The sequence below is a fragment of the Protopterus annectens genome, chromosome 2.part0 (genome assembly GCF_019279795.1).
Source record: "Protopterus annectens isolate FY-2018-M chromosome 2.part0, PAN1.0, whole genome shotgun sequence".
NCBI lineage: Eukaryota > Metazoa > Chordata > Ceratodontiformes > Protopteridae > Protopterus > Protopterus annectens.
The window spans coordinates 996796681-996815998 of record NC_056728.1 but is presented as its reverse complement, the minus strand read 5'-3'; positions in this window follow the sequence as shown (position 1 = coordinate 996815998).

Below are 19318 nucleotides of genomic sequence, written 5' to 3'. Positions count from 1 at the left end.
ACAGAGCTTCTATTTCCTGGTTTAACTTGTTTGTTAAACCTTTAAAACCCGGTGCGCAACACGCACTCCCACTTAGGCAATGTAAAGAGTGCTAGACAGAGTCAGACACACCCTTGCTTAGCTGTGCTTAGGAGCAAACCTGAGCCACAGGGCTCCAATCCGCTTACACTATGCCTGACACACACCCCCATGATGTCAGCTAACTCCTAGGCTTGCACCAAACTATTCCTACTCTTGCACTGTTCGGACCTGAGTAGCATGCTGGGGAAAACCTTGATTCACTATCGTTCCCTTCATTTGCATTGGATTGCCTGCTAATGCATAGTTACATGTCTCACACTGAGCCTCCCCCCTTAGCAACCACTACTCACTGGCCATGTTGTCTTCTGCCTGCCATTGACTTTCATGGCAGAATAGTGATTTTAGTTAGAATGCTTATTTTAGGTTTATTTTATTATTTTCCCCCGATCCCGTTTGCACGCCACTGCCCTATGCTTAAACAGCTGAGATCGGCTAAAAAATAATAAAAGTTGATTTTTTAATTTTTTTATGCTGTTTGCAATGGCAATGGCCTTATACTTGGCCATTGGCATGCTTCCTGACTGATATGCAGCCTTTATTTGGAGCTGTCACAGCTCCATTTTGGATTTTCCAGAAATGTACTCGGTTACTAACCGAGTACATTTCTGCAGATTGCACTAGTCCTGTATGGCCGGTTTCAAGCTTCCTGGATCACACATTCACCTCATTTGCATGGATTTCTCCTGCAAATGGGGTGATTTGCATACAGGGGCTTAGTCCGTGCAGGACTAGTGCAGGAGCGCTCGTGCACACCCCTGCAGGCTGTTCCTGGATCACACGGCAGACATATTGCCTACTAGAGCTCCTGCACAAATCCTGCACACCATGCAAGGCATGCAGAATCCAGTGGAGTAACTATTACATGTGTAATATTTTGTAAACAACTTACAACATCTCAGCAGCCACTCAGATTACAGACATACTTTTAGCGACGTTTTATTCATCTAGCTGAAAGCTTTCATATGAGGCTAAGCAGTTCTGTCTGTGTTATTTGGTTGTTGAGATATTTAGAAAAATGTGAAAATATTGTCTATATAAATTAATATAATAAAAACAATTAATATCTATTTACCTGCCCTAGACAGAGGTCAAATATTAATACAGCTGAGGTTGATATTGTGTAAGCTTTAACATAAAATCTTTTAAAACCTTTTAGTAGCATGGTTTTGGAATTCTTGATGTAAATGTAAACAAACAATACTTGACTCCTAGAGGTATCAACAGGAGTTAACTGCAGATGCACCTGGAGACGTCACCCGGATGTAATGAGTTTAATCCTTAATACATTTGAAATTTTACTTGCAACAGTTTACTTAATTTGCTTTATATCTTCTCCCATATCCTTGTCAATAAGAAGTTTTACAAGGTACCATACCCCTTAACTAGAAAAAAAAAAGATCTACATTTACAAAGGTTGCTGTATCCATCACTCAGTGGCTAAAGTTTTATGACCATCTAATGAATAACCTTAGCAGATCCCTGTTAGAAATGTATTTTAATGTCCTGTTCCAACAATCTTGTTTAACTGATGCTGGTCTCTTAGAGCAATTAAATGTACTAGAATACTCAGTTAATAACTAGCAAGAGCAGAGCAGTCTTTTATTACATACTATTGTGCTAAGGCCTACTTGTCTAGTGGTCTTTAGAAAAAAGCTTAGAATGGAAATGCTACTTTTCCTTTAGGACCCCCACAGTTGGGACATGGGTGTTATATTTTAAAATGTATATCATACCTGATAGTAATTCAAGAAGTGGAAACCGTAGCTACTGAGAAATAGTTCTGAGGTAGTCAGTCACATGAACGTGTACAGTTTAATGTGATGATACATTCATTTTTTTACAAAGAAATACTGACGGACAGGGGTGCTATCCTGTTGTTATACCTACTGACATATTTCTGGAAGCATTGTGGGGTAACACATTTGGAATTTAAAAACTATCCCCTGTTATCTATAGACCAATGGACTGATGAAGTGGTACAGTTGTACTCTTAAGACCATGTTGCAGTATTCAGAGATCAATTTAACTGGGAAATAGGACAATATTTGCAGGATCTTCTCTTTGTATATATAGAGAGGCCCCATGTAACTACATGTTTTTGCCCATTTGAGAGAATGCATGGTCACAGGGTGAATGGGCCCCTGGATTTAATTAATGATAAGTTTGAAGGTAAATATAGTTCCCACAAGGCATCTGCTGGGGACTATGTCCTAAATTCTGTGACTGAGCTTATGGTGCTCATGGCTTTGACACAAGAGGGCTTAGCATAAGCACAACTTCAGTAAAAGTTCTGGGATGGCTGCACAGACAGATCCCAAGAATACACTGTTGAGCAGAAGTTGATGGAGCTTATTCTTGTTCAACACAATAAGCTATAGGCAGCATGGCAGGCTGCTGTCACTACTGTGAGAAGGGTAAGTGGTGTTAGCTACATGCCAGTGTTGCCAGGGAGGTGGAAGAAACACAAAGTCTACCTAGTTAACACGATGAAGTCACTGGCACTCATGTGCAGTACAGGAGTAATCAGAGTGGGGATGTTATGGCAGCCCTTCACACTTAGGCTCAGACTGATACTTCAGTGCATGAAGTAGCAATTTCACAGCAGCTGTGTTATATCCAATTTTAGCAATCTGAGCAGCAGAGAGGAGTACAAGAGTTCAGGAACATGTTCACTTGTAAGCCAGGGTGTACCCAACTGGGAGAGTGCCATGCACAGAAACAAGGAACCAAGGGCATGTCAAGTGCAGGAGGGAGACAATTGTCTTATCTGGGTCATAGAGTGTGTATTGGTAAGATTTGTCAAAAGCCTGATAAGGAAGGCGATTCAGGCAGGGTCTACCATTATTATCAGATTCAAATTCAGATGCCCTTTTAGGAAAATGAATTTGGTGTGAAACCAGGTGGGCTGCGCACTCAACTAAAGTTTATTTTCTTGAGGATATCTCAAGAAAATTTTCTGGGGGCAAGGTAGTACCGGACGATGTAAGGAAGTTTAATGAATTCAGGCAATTATAGATATTTTCCAGATGTAAATTACAGCTATGTGATTGAAATTGCCATTGCTCGTTTTAAAATAATGTGAAAACATGTATATAAACCTTCAATGTTTTTTTAATAACATCACAAAAGGTGGAGAATGCATAAAAATGTGTATAGCATGCAACTGTTTTTTTTCTGGAAAATACAGATATGTAAAGCAGCAAATTTAAAATCCTGGAAAAAAAGACAGTATAGTACATGTAAATGTTTTGCTCTGGACCTGCAGCTATCTGCAAAGTTTAAACTGTGACCTTTATGTGGGGGCAGGTAATTGCTTTACTTAACAGGTGTGGCAGTAAATTAAAATAATCTGTATTCTTAATGTGAGAGGAGTAGTCTGAAGCACATGCACAATTTTATTACACTGAACCAAGCTAAATGTGCTACTTATATGTAGCTGAACAATGTTTTAAGGACTTGCATCATTCAGCTGAAATTTATGTCTAATGCTTGAATATGACTGACAAAGCAGAAGGTCAGACTCTCACGCCAGGAAACTGGGACTGCGTGATCAGATGCAAGTGAGAAAAGATTTATTTGGGAAGAATTTGTGCCAATTGTGTATCTCTAAGTGGTGATCCAACCCAAAATGCTCACTTCAAGGCATAAATTATGTCACCTTCATGCTATGAAAACTTATCTCTTCCTTTGAAAGACCCGCAACAAAATCTACTTCAGATAACTTTTTAGAAATGTCTTTTTCATGCACTTTACATTACCTTCAGATGTGATTTTGCTCTAATTTGCTTACCTGTTGCATATTATACTTTTTAGACAGTAGGCAGATCCTAGCAATTTCTTTAGCTAGATGCTATTTAGGAAATGTTTAGCTGTTTGACAGACATTTTTAGGCAATCCATCTGTTCATTTTGTTTTATTTTGCTACTTTGGCAATTGTAACCCCTTCTTTGTAAATTTAATTCTAAAACTGTATTTCTCAACTTTCTTTTAGTAGGGAATTTTATTTATTTATTGTAAAAGCATGTGGCTGGTTATTTACTTATTTATTTACTTATTTATCTATGTATTTATTGATAGAAGAGTACTTCTGTCTGTTGATGCAGGACTGTGGAATCCACTTGTGAGAATAGAAAAAGATATCTTGGCTCACACTAGTATCTACTATCAGCTTTTATATTTTATTTGGCTTATCTTTTATGGTATATTAACTGGTAATCTTGTATATTCTAGTCTGAATTCTGAATGGAGACATTGATTTACCTTTGGTCAGAATAAAATGAGGTTGCAACACAAAGGAGTATTACTAGCCTTCCTGGAAATATGTGTGTGTGTGCGTGTGTGTGTGTGTGCGTGTGTGTGTGTGTGTGTGTGTGTGTGTGTGTGTGTGTGTGTGTGTGTGTGTGTGTGTGTGTATATGCAGTAGTTTATTTGAGATACAATTGGGTAAGCTAGTGTTAAGGTAACAAAATAACTTGGGACAAGACAGTTCAGCAGAAAATTCTCATTTAATGCAACAAACACACGTATGTAGGAGACTAGGCAATCAATGTCCTGTCTCTTTGAACCATAAAAAGCTTGATTATTTTATAGCTCTTTTTTATAGTGTCTATTATGCAACAGCCACTGACCTATTAAAGATAAACACAATTGTATTATGTTTGCTAATTAAGGATCTCCTGCTTCTATGTCTATACCTTTCCATATTAGGCACTAGTTCCAAATTCCATAATAGAACTTTCTGCACTAGCCATGATGGCATTTTCATTTTGGCAGGAAATAAATCATGAGAAGCAGACTAAAACTGCCAGGAATCCATTTTTAAATGAAATGTGTACTTCAAAATAAAATATTCATTAAACATTTTCCCTCTTCACTTTCCCCCATCGATGCTATGAAGCATCACTTAACTCATTCCTTCCAATGAAGCTCTGGAAGCTTGCACTGAAACTTCCAATGGGTGGAGCCTAAGTTTTTTGATTGAATCAAATTATGTCCTCACATTTCATACAAATGATCATATCTCTGGAACCATAGGGGTAACTAAAGAAGTATAAATGTCAAACTTTTAGTTATGTACTCACCATAACTTCAGATGTTTGGGATCCATCTCGCCTACATTCTGAAAGATGGGTTCGGAGCCGATACCTCGGCTCCGACTTGGCACGCTTATGCTGTAGAGCGAGGCCTCTTATTGGCTGAGCTTTCTTTATCCCAGGATGCACCACCACTAATCCCCCAGATCTTGTTTGTCCGCATTCATGCACACATGCACAGCTTGTTTATATAACATTGTTAGATGTTTCAAGATGAAACAACAGGATTCGGACCTTCTGATATCCTCTGATCTCCAAGGAAGGGGGAAGGAGGGTGGGTTATTAGGAATGTAGATGGATCCCAAACATCTGAAGTTATGGTGAGTACATAACTAAAAGATGTTATGTGATCCGATCTCGCCTACATTCTGAAAGATGGGACAGCGTCCCTAGCACCTAAATCCCGGGTGGCTCATTGGAAAACACTCCTGAGCACTGTGGAACCAAATGAAGCTCGTCCTCTAGATACCACATTTAATTTGTAGTGAGAAATGAAAGTATGCGGGGAAGACCATGTAGCCGCAGCACAAATGTCACCAATAGCAAGCTTAGAATGAAATGCTACCAAGTAGCCATAGCCCTTGTAGAATGAGCCTTGACAGAGGTGGAAAGCTCCTCGTTAGAAAAAATATAAGCTTGAGTAATACAGTCCCTGATCCATTTGGCAATAGTGACCTTTGTGACTGCATTGCCCAATTTGTTTTCTGCAAAGGACACAAACAACTGATCTGTATTCCTTGACTGTTTGGTCCTATCCAAATAAAAACGTAACTGCCTATGGACATCTAGAGTGTGGAAAATAAATTCCGCTTCATTGGAGTATTTTGGGAAAAACACTGGGAGCTCTAATGACTGTTGTAAGCATAAAGTAGAGCAGACTTTAGGAACAAAAGAAGGATTCGGTCTGAGGGAAACTCTGTCTGGATGAAAAACCAAGTACGGAGGTTTTACTGACAAAGCTTGAAGTTCTGAAACCCTTCTGGCTGAAGTAATTGCCACTAGGAAAGCTGTCTTCCATGATAGAAACTTTAAATCACAGGTAGCTGCCGGTTCAAAGGGGGAAGAAGTCAAGGCACGTAATACTATATCCAGATCCCATGGAGGTGCAGGATGAGAAACTGGAGGTCTTAATAGAGCAGCACCTTTCAAGAAGGTCTTACACAACCTGTTGCTCATTAAAGGTGAGTCTATGGATTCATGAAAGTTAGAAATTGCTGCCAATTGTACTTTGATGGTAGAAACAGAAGAGCCTTGGTTGAAAAGGGAGGTTAGGAACTTGAGTACTTCTGCTACGGGAGTTGAAATGGGGTCCAGGCCCTGGAGTTGAGCCCATATAGCAAATCTTTTCCATTTGCTAAAATAAAGTTTCTTCGTAGTCGACTTGTGGGCTGAAGACAATATGCGCACTACCTCTGGGTTCAGTGCATGTCTCCTGACTATGGTTGGAAGAGGAGGAGCCAGGCCGTCAATCATAATGTGTGTAGGGACTGGTGTAGTAGTCCCGACTGATGAGTCAGTAGGTCTGGGATCTGGTCCAGGAACCATGGACCTTCCAGAGCATGTTTTCGAAGATAGGGAAACCAGACTTGACGAGGCCAGTAAGGAGCAATTAAGATCATCTTGCTCCCTAAGAGAGAAGCCTTCTGAATTACCTTGGGTAGTAGCAGAACTGGAGGGAAGGCATAAAGCAGGCCGGTGGGCCAAGGATGGACTAACGCGTCCATAGGGCTCTTCCCCGGAGCCGGGGATAGGGAGAAAAAATCCTTGCACTTCGCATTCAGAGGAGTCGCGAAGAGGTCGCAACAAGGAACTCCCCATTCGCTGAAAATCTGTCTTGTAATATTTATGTTCAGAGACCACTCATGAGGAGAGAGAATGGTCCTGCTCAACCTGTCGGCTACGACATTGGATTTGCCTGGTATGTGAGTTGCCACTAGGAAGCGATTGGTTGAGATTGCCCATTCCCAGACCCTCATCGCTTCTCTGCAAAGAGGATAGGATCTGGTCCCTCCCTGCTTGTTCAGGTACCAGACAACTGACATGTTGTCCGTGTGAACAGCAATTACGCCCTGAGGGAGGTAACAGTGAAGGGCTTGAAGGGACAGGAGTACTGCTCTCATCTCTAGGATGTTGATGTGGAGAGAGGTCTCTTCCGGATGCCATTTGCCCTGGACTGACCTGCCCAGGGAATGCCCCCCCCACCCCGTCTGGGAGGCGTCCGTGGTCAACGTGGCTGCCGGAGGAGGAAGAGCAAAGGGTCGCCCTGATCCAAATTGGAAGACACTAGCCACCAGCGAAGGTCTCTTCTGCAAGATTCTGTGATCCATATTAGATGATTGAGAGGGAGTTCCTGAAAGAACCATTGAGTTGAGAGAAGCCACTGGAGGATTCTCATGTGTAACCTTGCCAAGGGAACTAGCAGAACTGTGGCAGACATCGATCCCAATAGTTGCAAGACCATTCTGGCTGGGGCTTTGGACTTGGGGAGTAGGGCTCGAACCTGACTTTGTATGATCTGAATTCTGTCTGCAGGTAGATAGACCCGCATCTGATTTGAATCTATCTCTGCCCCTATGAATTTTATCCTTTGAGATGGCCGTAACACAGACTTTGGCCAATTGAAGGTGATTCCTAGGGAATTGCCCAGTGATGTTGTGGCCTGCAGGCTCTGTAGAAGTAGATGCTTTGAGGTGGCAGTTAGAAGCCAGTCGTCTAGGTGCGGAAACACCTGGAATCCTAGACTCCTCAAGTGAGCAGTCACTACTGCCAAGCATTTGGTGAACACCCTGGGGGCTGTGGTGAGACCAAAGGGCAGCGCATGAAACTGAAAATGACTGCTTCCTAGGCTGAAGTGCAAGTGTCTCCTGGACGTTTGATGTATTTTGATATGGTAATACGCGTCCTTGAGGTCTATGGAGCACATCCAAACACCTTTCTCCAACAACGGGAGAATGGTTTGTAAAGTGACCATTCGGAACTTGGACTTCTTGACTGAACGGTTTAAGTTGCTTAGGTCCAAAATGGGCCTCAAGTCCCCGGTCTTTTTTGGCACTAAAAAGAATCTTGAGTAAGTCCCTAATCCGATCTGGTCTGCGGGACCGTTGGATGGCTCCTTTTTGCAGCAGTTTTGAAATTTCTATGGCTGCGGTATCCCGTTGACTGGGTGGCGGGTCCGGGATTCTTTTGGACTGAGGGGGGGGGACAACAGAATGGGATGGTATAACCTCCGGCGATAATTCGAAGCACCCATTGGTCCTGAGTGATCCTTTCCCAGGCCTTTAGGTGCTTCGAAAAACGACCCCCGACTGGCTCCGGAGCAGCGCAGCTGGGCAATCCCTCAGGGACTATGAAAAGTTGAGGAGCCACGAAAGGACTTGCGGTCTCCAGTGTTGCAGGGGCCTCTGCCGCCTCTGGGACGGCATCTTCCTGATGAATTTCCCCCTCCTCTGCCTCTGGAGGGGGAACCTTCCTGCTGAGAGGAGTAAGACTTCTGCGATCTCCGGAACCACATCTTCCCTCCTCTTTTAGCCTTGGAATAAGGCCGAAAGGGAGTGGAAAATCATGCCCCTACGGCAGTCAGAGTCTTACCCTCCTGTTCACAGTGGGTAAGTGTGTCTTTCACCTTGGGCCCAAACAGGGAGGACCCATCAAATGGGGCGTCGGCGAATGAAGACTTGAAGGCCTCCGCAAAATGACACAGGCGAAGCCAGGCTTGCCTCCATAGCGCAATGCCTGTATCTGCCACTCTACTCGCCCCCTCGGCCGCATACGAGATGAGCCTCATGGACGAGTTCGAGATGGATGACATCGTAGCCAGCTGAGATCCAACCGTCTGGGCCAGCTCCTCAGGCAGGTTACCTAAGAGGGTATCGGATAGCTCCTTAATCAGATCCCTCTGGAATCTCATAAAGTGCGTTAGGTAGTTCAGAGACCTCAAAGTAAAGGCCGCTGAACTAAGGGTGCGCTTGCCGTACCGATCCATGCTCCTAGACTCCTTATTAGGAGGATGGATGGACGTAGAAGCCTCTGCTACATCCTGCTGTGTAGCAGATGCCACCACCATAGCATCCACAGCCACACCTTTCGTGACGAACTCTCTATCTGGGGGTGCTGAAAGAAATTTGTTTGGATGAGCTGGCACCGGTTCCACAGAGTCTGGGTGTTCCCACGCCCTTCGACAGATCAAATCCAAGAGCTCGTCGAAGGGCGGAGACACCCAGGAGGCGGAGGGCTGAGCCCCGAAGGCCTTCAGGAACACCGACTCATCAGCAGAGGGAGGTTTGGACTGCCAGCCGCCTCGTTGTTTTAGGGCTTCAAGGATGTCTGCAAAGGAGACATCATCCGAGGACGACTTGGGGGACCCCTCTGCATCATCGAGATCGGTGTCAGATGTCAAAGACTCATCAGGGGAGTCAACGTGCTTCCTCTTGCACGTTTTCTTCCTGGGAGGTTCATCTGAAGAGGCTTCAGAAGGACCTCCAAGAGGGGGAGAAACCCCAGCGGGGGTAACCTGAGGCCCAGGGGCTCCGCTGTCTGCTGACAGGGGAACTGCCAACGACCCAGTCTCCAAGAGTAGGGAAGGAGCCGGGGAAACTGTGGAGGTGGCCAAAGAAGATTTGGCTAGAGCACTCCTTATAGCCCTGAAGGCGGGACCACCAGAATCCTGGGAAGGTCCCCCCTCCGTGGCCACGACAGTAGACGGTACTCCCGCCGCCAACGCACCAAGAGGAAGACTTGGGACCGAAGGCATCAATCCCAAAGCCTCTCCCCTAGGGCCGAAGGAAGAAGTCCGTGCACTGAACTCCGACCCAGGAGCCGGAGTCGGAGCAAGGGTCAGGTCTGACCCTAACACCTCCACTGGTTCCACCAACACCCGCTCCAACGGTACCGAAGCTGTTGGAGGAGGAAGAACTGTAAGGGAGTGGACCATCGGCTCCGAAGCCAAATGGGCTGGAGCCGAAACCATCTTTTGGAACACCGGAGACTGGAAGAGTCGAAGGAGTACCCTGTCGATGTCCGAATCAGACTCCGAGGAAGCCTTCACCGAAATTTCTCTCGGCTCTGATAAAGACTTTGGCTCCAAGGGGGAATTGTCTGAGCCGATGACCCTTATCGGCTCCAATATCAGTGGAGCCGATGAGGATGACCCGCCTCTCAATGCTCCAGACCTCGGCTCCGAAACCAGAGGGGTCGAGGTAGGAGGCATCGAGGCAGACCGTTCCGACCTCGGCTCCGAAGTCCGTGGAGCCGATGGAGAAGTCTGCTTGCCTTTCTTAGCCGTCGGCTCCGACTGACTGGTCGGAGCCGAAGCTTTCCTCTTCTTAGAAGAAGGAGAGGAAGATAAAGCCTCCTCGAAAGAAGGCTTGATTAATCCTCTAAGGATTAATTTGTTTTTCCTCTCCTGGACGACTCGAGAGGAAAAGCATGGCACACACTGCAGGATTCTTGGAGATGTATGGCCAAGACAATAGACGACGAGGAGTGGTCGTCCGTAATAGACATTTTAAATCCACACCTCGTGCACTTCTTAAAACCGGATGGTTTATGTTCCTTAGACATAGTTGTAAAAAAACAGGAACAACAGTAAATTTTAAACAGCTTAGGATACAGGTACAACAAATATGCCAACCAATATATAAATACTGAAAGAGAAACTTTTCCCTTTTTTTTTTTTTTACAGTAAGAAAAAAAGAAAGAAAGAAAGCAAGGAGGGTCAAGACCCTTTAACTCAAATGGGTACTTGACCCACACACAACCAATAAAGCAGTTAGAACAGTGAAGGCCCCTCTGACTGAAAGGAATCTTCTCTGACAGGAAATTTCAAGTAAAAATCAATAAATTACCAAGAAACACACTCATACACAAATAATAGCTGTTAAAACAGCTTTTGGGTTGAAAAAAAAGAAAATTTCTGACAGGAAAAGATACTATTAATATAGTACTTAGCCCAGCCAATGTTGAGACCACGTCCAAGCTCTGTAAGCGGCAAACGAGATCAGGGGGATTAGTGGTGGTGCATCCTGGGATAAAGAAAGCTCAGCCAATAAGAGGCCTCGCTCTATAGAATAAGTGTGCCGAGTCGGAGCTGAGGTATCGGCTCTGAACCCATCTTTCAGAATGTAGGCGAGATCGGATCACATAACATCTCTTTTTTATTGTGGTAGTATTTTTTTAGGTTATAGGTCTTAACTGGATTTTATAAGTAATAGTAAGCACTGTAACTATTCATAGGTTCATAGGCTCATAGGTTCATACTAGGCTATCTGCCCTAGGGCATTTATAAGCCTAGCCAGAGTGTGTTTGGCTTTCGCCACCCATTTTAAATGAATTTTGCTATGCCCTTTTTCGAGGTTAGTATACTGTGCCTCTGTCTAACAGTGACACAGAAGTGATACCCGGGGTAAGCCTACGATCTCCCATCCACTCATCAAGATTCCTCTTGAAGAGAGTCAATGAGGGACTCTGCCTAACCTGGACTGGGATTTTATTCCAGAGTGAAGGGAGCCTCTGGGTTATGAATCTGTCCCTCCAGCATGTCCTATTTATTTCAGTGCTGATGTTCAAGTCTCTCGAGCGCGTGGCTTGATGGGATTTGGATTTTCTGAGGTGCAGCATGTCCATTAATTCCGGGTTGGAAATGGCTTTATACGTCAGGCACAGATCGCCTCTGAGTAGGCAGTATGCCACTGAGTAGAGATGGAGTTTCTTTAACCGGGCAGCATATGGCATCTGTTTGAGCCCTTTGATCCTCTTGGTGAGGTACTTTTGGGGTCTTTCCAGTTGCTGCAGGTGTCTGGTAAGGTATATCCCAAAAGGGGCATTGTACTCAATTATGGGCCTGATGAGGGATGAGTAAAGAGGCACGATGACCTCCCCTGATCTAGATGTGAATCCCTTCATGATTAGGTGGGCTATATAAAATGTTTTTCTAACCACTTTGGCCACGTGGTTGTCAAATGAGAGATTGCTATCAACTTGGGTCCCCAGGTCCCTAATTACTTCTTCTATACTTAATGGATTACCACCTATGTGGTAATTTGTGGGCACTTTGTTTTTCGCAAAGGGGATGACTATACACTTTTTGACGTTTAGCTTGAGGCCATGGCTCTGGCACCAGTTGTCTGTTTCTATGAGGCCCTTTTGGAGGATGCTTGTGTCAGCTGGAGAGTCGATTATGGCGCCCAGTTTGCAGTCATCTGCTAACTTGGTCAGCCACAGTCCTTCCGTGTTGGCCTGTACCTCCGAAAAATATATATACCGAACAAGAGCAGTCCCAGGACTGAGCCTTATGGGATGCCACTTGTAACTGGTTTGGAGTCTGACATGGCTCCAGCAATTCTAACCATGTGGGTTCTGTCCTTGAGCCAGTTTGCAACCCATCTAGTGACATAGGGGTTTATATTTAAGCTGGTGAGCTTATCTATAATGCCCGAGTGGGGTATTGTATCAAAGGCTTTTGCGAGGTCCAGGTAGGCTGTGTGGACCACCTTCCCCTCGTCAATGGCCTTGGTGACTGTTTCAAAGAAGTCAACCAGGTTTAAGAGGCAGGATCTGCCCTTAACAAAGCCGAACTGGGTAGGATCCAGTGTCGGTAGGTCCCCAATATCTTTATTTATGAGGTCCATGATGATCTTTTCCATAGCTTTGCAGACCAAGCTAGTCAGGCTTATGGGGTGATAGTTTCCAGGATCCGTTGAGGCACCACCTTTGTGGAGAGGGACCACTGTTGCTGTACACCACTCTTTGGGTACATATCCTGTAGTAAGGCTGAGATTGAACAGTAGTTTTATGTTTGGATTTAGCTCTTCTTGGAGTTCATGTAGGATGCAGCCCGGGACACCGTCTGGTCCCCTTGATGCTGTGTTTTTTGCTTTGGATAGGGCGGCTCTTACCTGAGCATCTGAGATGTCAGGAGGGGCAGCACTCTGCTGGGATAGATATTTGCCCTTTTGGTGGGGAGGGGGGGGAGTTTGCGCTGAACCTGTCAGCTAGCATGTTGGCAATGTCTGTGGGTTCAGTGTATTTTTTGTCATTTTGGACTAATTCTGAGCATATCTGGGAATTCCCACCCAGGTTGCTAACATAACTAAAGAAAGCCTTGTGATTATTCTTAGTGTCCTGTGCAATTTTTCTCTCGAAGCTGGCCTTAGACGATTTTATGAGTGCCCGTAGTTTTTTTGCTAATACTGATCAGAGATGCCTTCCCTTTTTGGGATTTTGCTCTGTCATGTAGTAGCTTCCTCCTTCTATTGTATAGTTTGTTTATGGCTGGGGTCCACCAGACAGGACGTCTGCCTTTGGAGGATTGGGTCTTGGTTTTATTTGGGATTGCATGATCCATGCATTCCTGAAGGTGTTCATAGAATGCGTTTATAAAGGATTCTGCGGTCTGGGCCATATTTTCCACAGGCCCGGGGGCTTTGAAGGATTCCACCTCGGTTTTGAGGAGTTTGAAATTTGCTTTAGACAAGTTTTTCACTGTGGTTTTCTGGGCAGGGGGTGGGGTCGGGATGTGAATATCCAGTGTTTATGGTCTGATCTTACCAGTGAGGGATACACTTCTGGTCTGGAGCATAAAGTCCCCATGTTGGTGATGAACAGGTCCAGTATGTTTTCCCCTCTTGTGAGAGTGGTAACAAGTTGTTCCATAGCATTTGAGTTTATAAATTCTAGGAACCTTTGGGCTAGGGTGTTGGAGCTAGAGTAATGCTCCCAGTCTATGTTTGGGTAGTTGAAGTCGCCCAATATAATGGTGTTTGGAGAGACCTTCATATTTTCCAGTGTTCTCAGGAAGGCCGAGTGGGGTTCCTGGGTTTGGGAGGGTGGTCTGTAGCAGGCTATAAACTGGAAGGCAGTTTTACCCACTGTTAGTTCCACATGGATAGTCTCTGATGCTTTGTGCTGTGCCACCAACCTGGAGGTGTGGGTATCTTTGATGAATATTGATACTCTCCCTCCTTTTGTGGTTCGGTCCAAGTTTTGGGGCTGAAAAGCATGGTATGAGGTATAACCTGGTAGTGCTGGGGTGCTCTCTGGAGCCTTGAACCAGGTTTCTGTTACTGCACAGATATCAACGTTCTCCATGCTAAGGAGAGTTTCGAGTGCATGCATCTTGAGGTTTAGACTTCTGGCGTTGAGTAGCATTACTCTTAGTTTCTTATCCCTTGTGATACCTATGGAGGTGGGTTTGTCTTTTGAGCCATGCCTAAAAAAGGCACTATGGGGGTAGCAAGAGCCTTTGCCAATATCTGAAAGCCCAGGGGTGACAGGTGCAAGCCATCCCTAGCAAAGCATCGTGGCTTGTCGAGCATGTCATCCCAGGCTGACAGGCATTGGATCCCCTTTGAATGACACCAATACTTAAGCCAATTGTTGAAATTGATCATCTTGTCTTCATATTGTGCCATCATTCTTGGTGAGGGTAAGATGCTACTCAAGGTCAGGGTCATACCGGCCTGGGCTACATGCTCAGAGAGCTCTTCTATGTCTCTTTTCATGTAGTCCAGGGAGGTACATCTCAGGTCATTCACACCATCATGGACAATGACTTAGTCATATTTGTACTTGCCTTGGAGTGACCTGAGTGCTTGTGTTATGTGGCGGATCCTAGCGCCCGATAGGCAGCTCACCGTGACCTTCTCCTTGTTCAGCCTGGTGAGCGGGACATCAGTGTGCCTGACGATAGAGTCACCTATTACAAGTGTATCAGGTGTGTTGTTTAGCCTTAAGGGCTATGACTGTTTGGCAAACTGGCTTTGTGTGTTATGTGTTGCCCGTGTTTTGTTTTGGGGTAGCGGTTGCTTGGGTGTCTGCTTTGGAGGTCTCTGCTGCTTAGGCAGATTTTTATTTAGAGCCTCCGAGTATGTTTTTGAGTGTTTATGTGTTTGGTTTGCTGTCGTGGTAGGTCTATGTGAGACTGGAATTGTAGTGAGTGTGGTTTCCTTCTCCTCCTGACTGGTTATGCCAGTACTGAGTTGAGAGAGCTTAGCCTCCAGTTTGGCTATAAGGTTGCATCTCTCACATGTGTTGGAATTTGTTGGGAGGAGGAGAGGGTTGTCTGTGTACATGAGGCAGTTGCAACATTGCCTCAAGATTCCTAGATTCACCAGCTGGACCGGAGAGGAGATTGACAACTGACCTTTGGACATGCTAGAATAGTATTGGGAATTCCTTTATAATTGAAAAAAAGGGTCAATGGGGGACAAGGTACTCAAGGGGAGTTTGTGAGGGTGTAGTGCTTTTAATTTTTTTAGTGCTGACTTATATAATTGCTTTAGTGAGCAAGTGCCAGGTAACTTAAATGCAATGTGTTACAGGTAACATAAATGCAAAAATGACAAACAGTAACTTTCTTTCAAGTGAAACAAGGAAATAAGTACAGTAAGCAATGCAGATATCACCAGGGATCCACAGAAGCGCTGAAAAGTCGCATTTTAGGTAGAATTAGCTTTTCAGGGAAATAACAAGCAAACAAACAATAAGCATACAAACAAAGCTAGATTCAGCAGGCCTGGATCTAGTCTATGCTACAGCAAACAAGGTGTACCAATTACAGTAAGAAGCAGTTCAAATATGCAGGCACTATAAGCCTTTAACCAGAAATTCCCAGCTCAGAAGGGCAGAGTCCAGCCTCTCCTCCCACAAGAGTGCAGACCACGAGCCCTCTTAATGTAAAATAACTGGCCTGAAGCCCAAGTGCTTAAACCAGAACTAATACACTTTTAGAATAGCAGACACTGAGCCCTCAATCAGTAGTTCCCAACTTAGAATGATGTAAGCTACCTGTCCAGCCACCACAGTGCAGGCCACAAACCTTCCTAATGTAAAACAACTGGTCTAAAGTCCAAGTGCTTAATCCAAGAGACTTAGAATGATAGCTACACTTTAATCAAGTTACTGCCAAGCAGTAATAAATACCATTGAATACTTTAAAGAATGCCTGGATTAGTGCTCAAGTTATACAAACAAAGCTAGATTCAGCAGGCCTGGATCTAGTCTATGCTACAGCAAACAAGGTGTACCAATTTCAGTAAGAAGCAGTTCAAATATGCAGGCACTATAAGCCTTTAACCAGAAATTCCCAGCTCAGAAGGGCAGAGTCCAGCCTCTCCTCCCACAAGAGTGCAGACCACGAACCCTCTTAATGTAAAATAACTGGCCTGAAGCCCAAGTGCTTAAACCAGAATTAATACACTTTTAGAATAACAGACACTGAGCCCTCAATCAGCAGTTCCCAACTTAGAAGGATGTAAGCTATCTGTTCTGCCACTACAGTGCAGACCACAAACCTTCCTAATGTAAAACAACTGGTCTGAAGCCCAAGTGCTTAAACTAAGAGGCTTAGAATGAGTTACACCAAGCAGTAATAAATACAATTGGCACAAAAGCAAAATAAAGTAGGAAGAAACAAATACAGTAAAAGCAGATACATTTTTTTTTTTTTTTTTTTTTTTGTGGAAAGAGAGAAAGGAGTAGCAGAAACTAAGCTGATTGGCCTTCTCAAATGTTCTCCCTGTACTGGGTAGAATGAGGTAATGACACTAGACTGGGAGGAGGGTCCCAGATCAAATTTACACTAGGGGTGGGCAACTGCAAAGCCACCAACTATAAAAACACTATACCAACAGGGAGGGTGGGAAACAAACTATAGATATGTATCTCACAGCTGAAAAGCAGCAGTGAGCCTTTAAATGAAAGTTTTAAACAGCTAATGGAGCCTCTAGAAAAAAGAGTTTAACTGCAACAAGTTATCAGAAATAACCCAACAGATGCTTAATAAAAGTGGACAATTTCCAGTTAATACCTCACACACAGTGAAACTAGCTAGAAAAATACACAGTACACAAAGTGCTATAAATAACAAAGAAATAAAGAACAAAATAAACAAAAAACAGGATACTTAATATTATATATTATAGCTCCCAGTTTAATCAGTGTCCTTCCTTCGATCAGTTCAGTGTGAAATGGCAGAACACTCACAACTGAATTTCTTAGGTAACAGAAAGTTGAAACCTGAGACAGCTTTTAAGAAAGAAATCTCAAAAGAACCAATGAGGTGCTTAGTCTAAGCTGTAGTCCTGGTGACCTCAGTCAGCCAATGACCTCAAACAATTCTCTCTCACTGAAATGTCTGATGGCTTTGGCTAAACCAAGATGTCCCTGAATATGTGCTCAGACACACAGCCTCCACAAACACTAGGCCCAAATACAAGCCTGAATATGAAAATGCTACAAATATCCCCACTACTTAGTACAACTGCAGAAATGGATCTCACAGCTGAAAAGCAGCAGTGAGCCTTTAAATGATCAGTTCAGTGTGAAATGCTTGTCTACAATTCTCCCATTTCACCTTCCCTCCTTCAAAATTCTTACACTGTACTTGCCCTTAATATTTCTGGGCTACATCAAGTGCTCATATATTAGGTTTGGCTAGATACAGCCCTTTTGTTTGCATTCTGTGACTATGCTTGCAATGACCTTTCCATAGACACAATCAGAATCACAAACAAAACCAGGCTACATCCTACATTGTTTCTAATATTTTGTAAACAGCTTACAATATCTCAGTAACTACTCAAGTTACAGTGAGTGCTTGTATATTAGGTTTGCCTGGAGATAGGCTGTTTTGTTTACATTCTGTGGTCATGCTTGAAAGCACCTTTTTATGGATGCAAACACTATTGCTGGCTATCAAAAGGTGCTTGCAAATGTGTAGGCACAATGAGCAACATGCATATACTGTTGGCAGCATTTTCTTCATTCAGCTGAGAGCTTTCATATGAGGTGCTACTTGGTTGTTGAGATATTTAGAAAAACATTAAATTTATGGCAATATAAATATGTACAACAATTAATATCTCTTTGCTTGTAATGAACAGGGGTCAATTATAAATTAATTTGTGTTTGCCATTATGTAGGCTTAAGATGAACTTATTTAATACTTTGGATGTAGCCTGGTTTTGGAATTATTGATGCAAATATGAACAATCAATATTTGCACCTAGAGGTGTCAGTAGGACGTAACTGCAGAGGCACCTGGAGGCATCACTTAGCTGTAATAAGTTAAGTCTTGCCCTGGGATTCATTAACAATCATGTAGGTTACGCAGTAAGTCTACATGATTTAAGCATATTAGGGAGAGGAGCTGCAATGCTAATTGAATATGCATGCTGTTCATTGCACCTACACATTTGCAAACACCATTTTGTGGCCAGCAATAATGATTGTGTCTATGGAATGGTCATTGCAAGCATGGTCACAGAATGCAAACAAAAGGGCTGTATCTAGCCAAACCTAATATATGAGCACTTGATGTAGCCCAGAAATATTAAGGGCAAGTACAGTGTAAGAAGTTTGAAGGAGGGAAGGTGAAATGGGAGAATTATAGACAAGAAATGCTGATTGTGCTGTATAAGTAATTAACTCATTACATCTGAATGATGCCTCCAGGTGCATCTGCAGTTAACTCCTATCGACACCTCTAGGCGTCAAATATTGCTTGTTCATATTTGCATCAATAATTCCAAAACCATGCTATGGACAAGGTTTTAAAAGATTTCATGTTAAAACTCAGCTGCATTAATATTTGACATCTCTCTAGTGCAGATATAGATATTAACTGTTTTTATGATATTAATTTATACATATATAATTTTCACATTTTTCTAAATATTTCAACAACCAAGTAATGCAGACAAACTCCTTAGCCTCATATGAAAGCTCTCAGCTAAATGAATAGAATGCCACTGACAATATGTGTGTAACTTGAGATGTTGCTGAAATATTTTAAGTTGTTTGCAAAATATTACAAATTTAATAGTTGCTGTTTACTGTGACTATAAAATTCAGTTTAAGACCTAGAACCTAAAAAATGCTACCATTATAAAATTGTTTATGTTGAAAGGTTTACCATTTACACTTCGTTCATAACTCCTATGGTCCCAGATATATGAACATTTGAAATGTGAGGACATAATTCAATTCTGTCAAAAGGCTTAACCTCCGCCTATTGGAAGTAACAGTGCAACCTTTCTGAGCTCCATTGGAGTGAATGAGTTAAGAGGCGAGGGAAAGAAGTGTAAAGTGTACTCATATACTGCAACCAAATGTGCTGAAGTATCAAAGAAACATTTCTAACATAAATC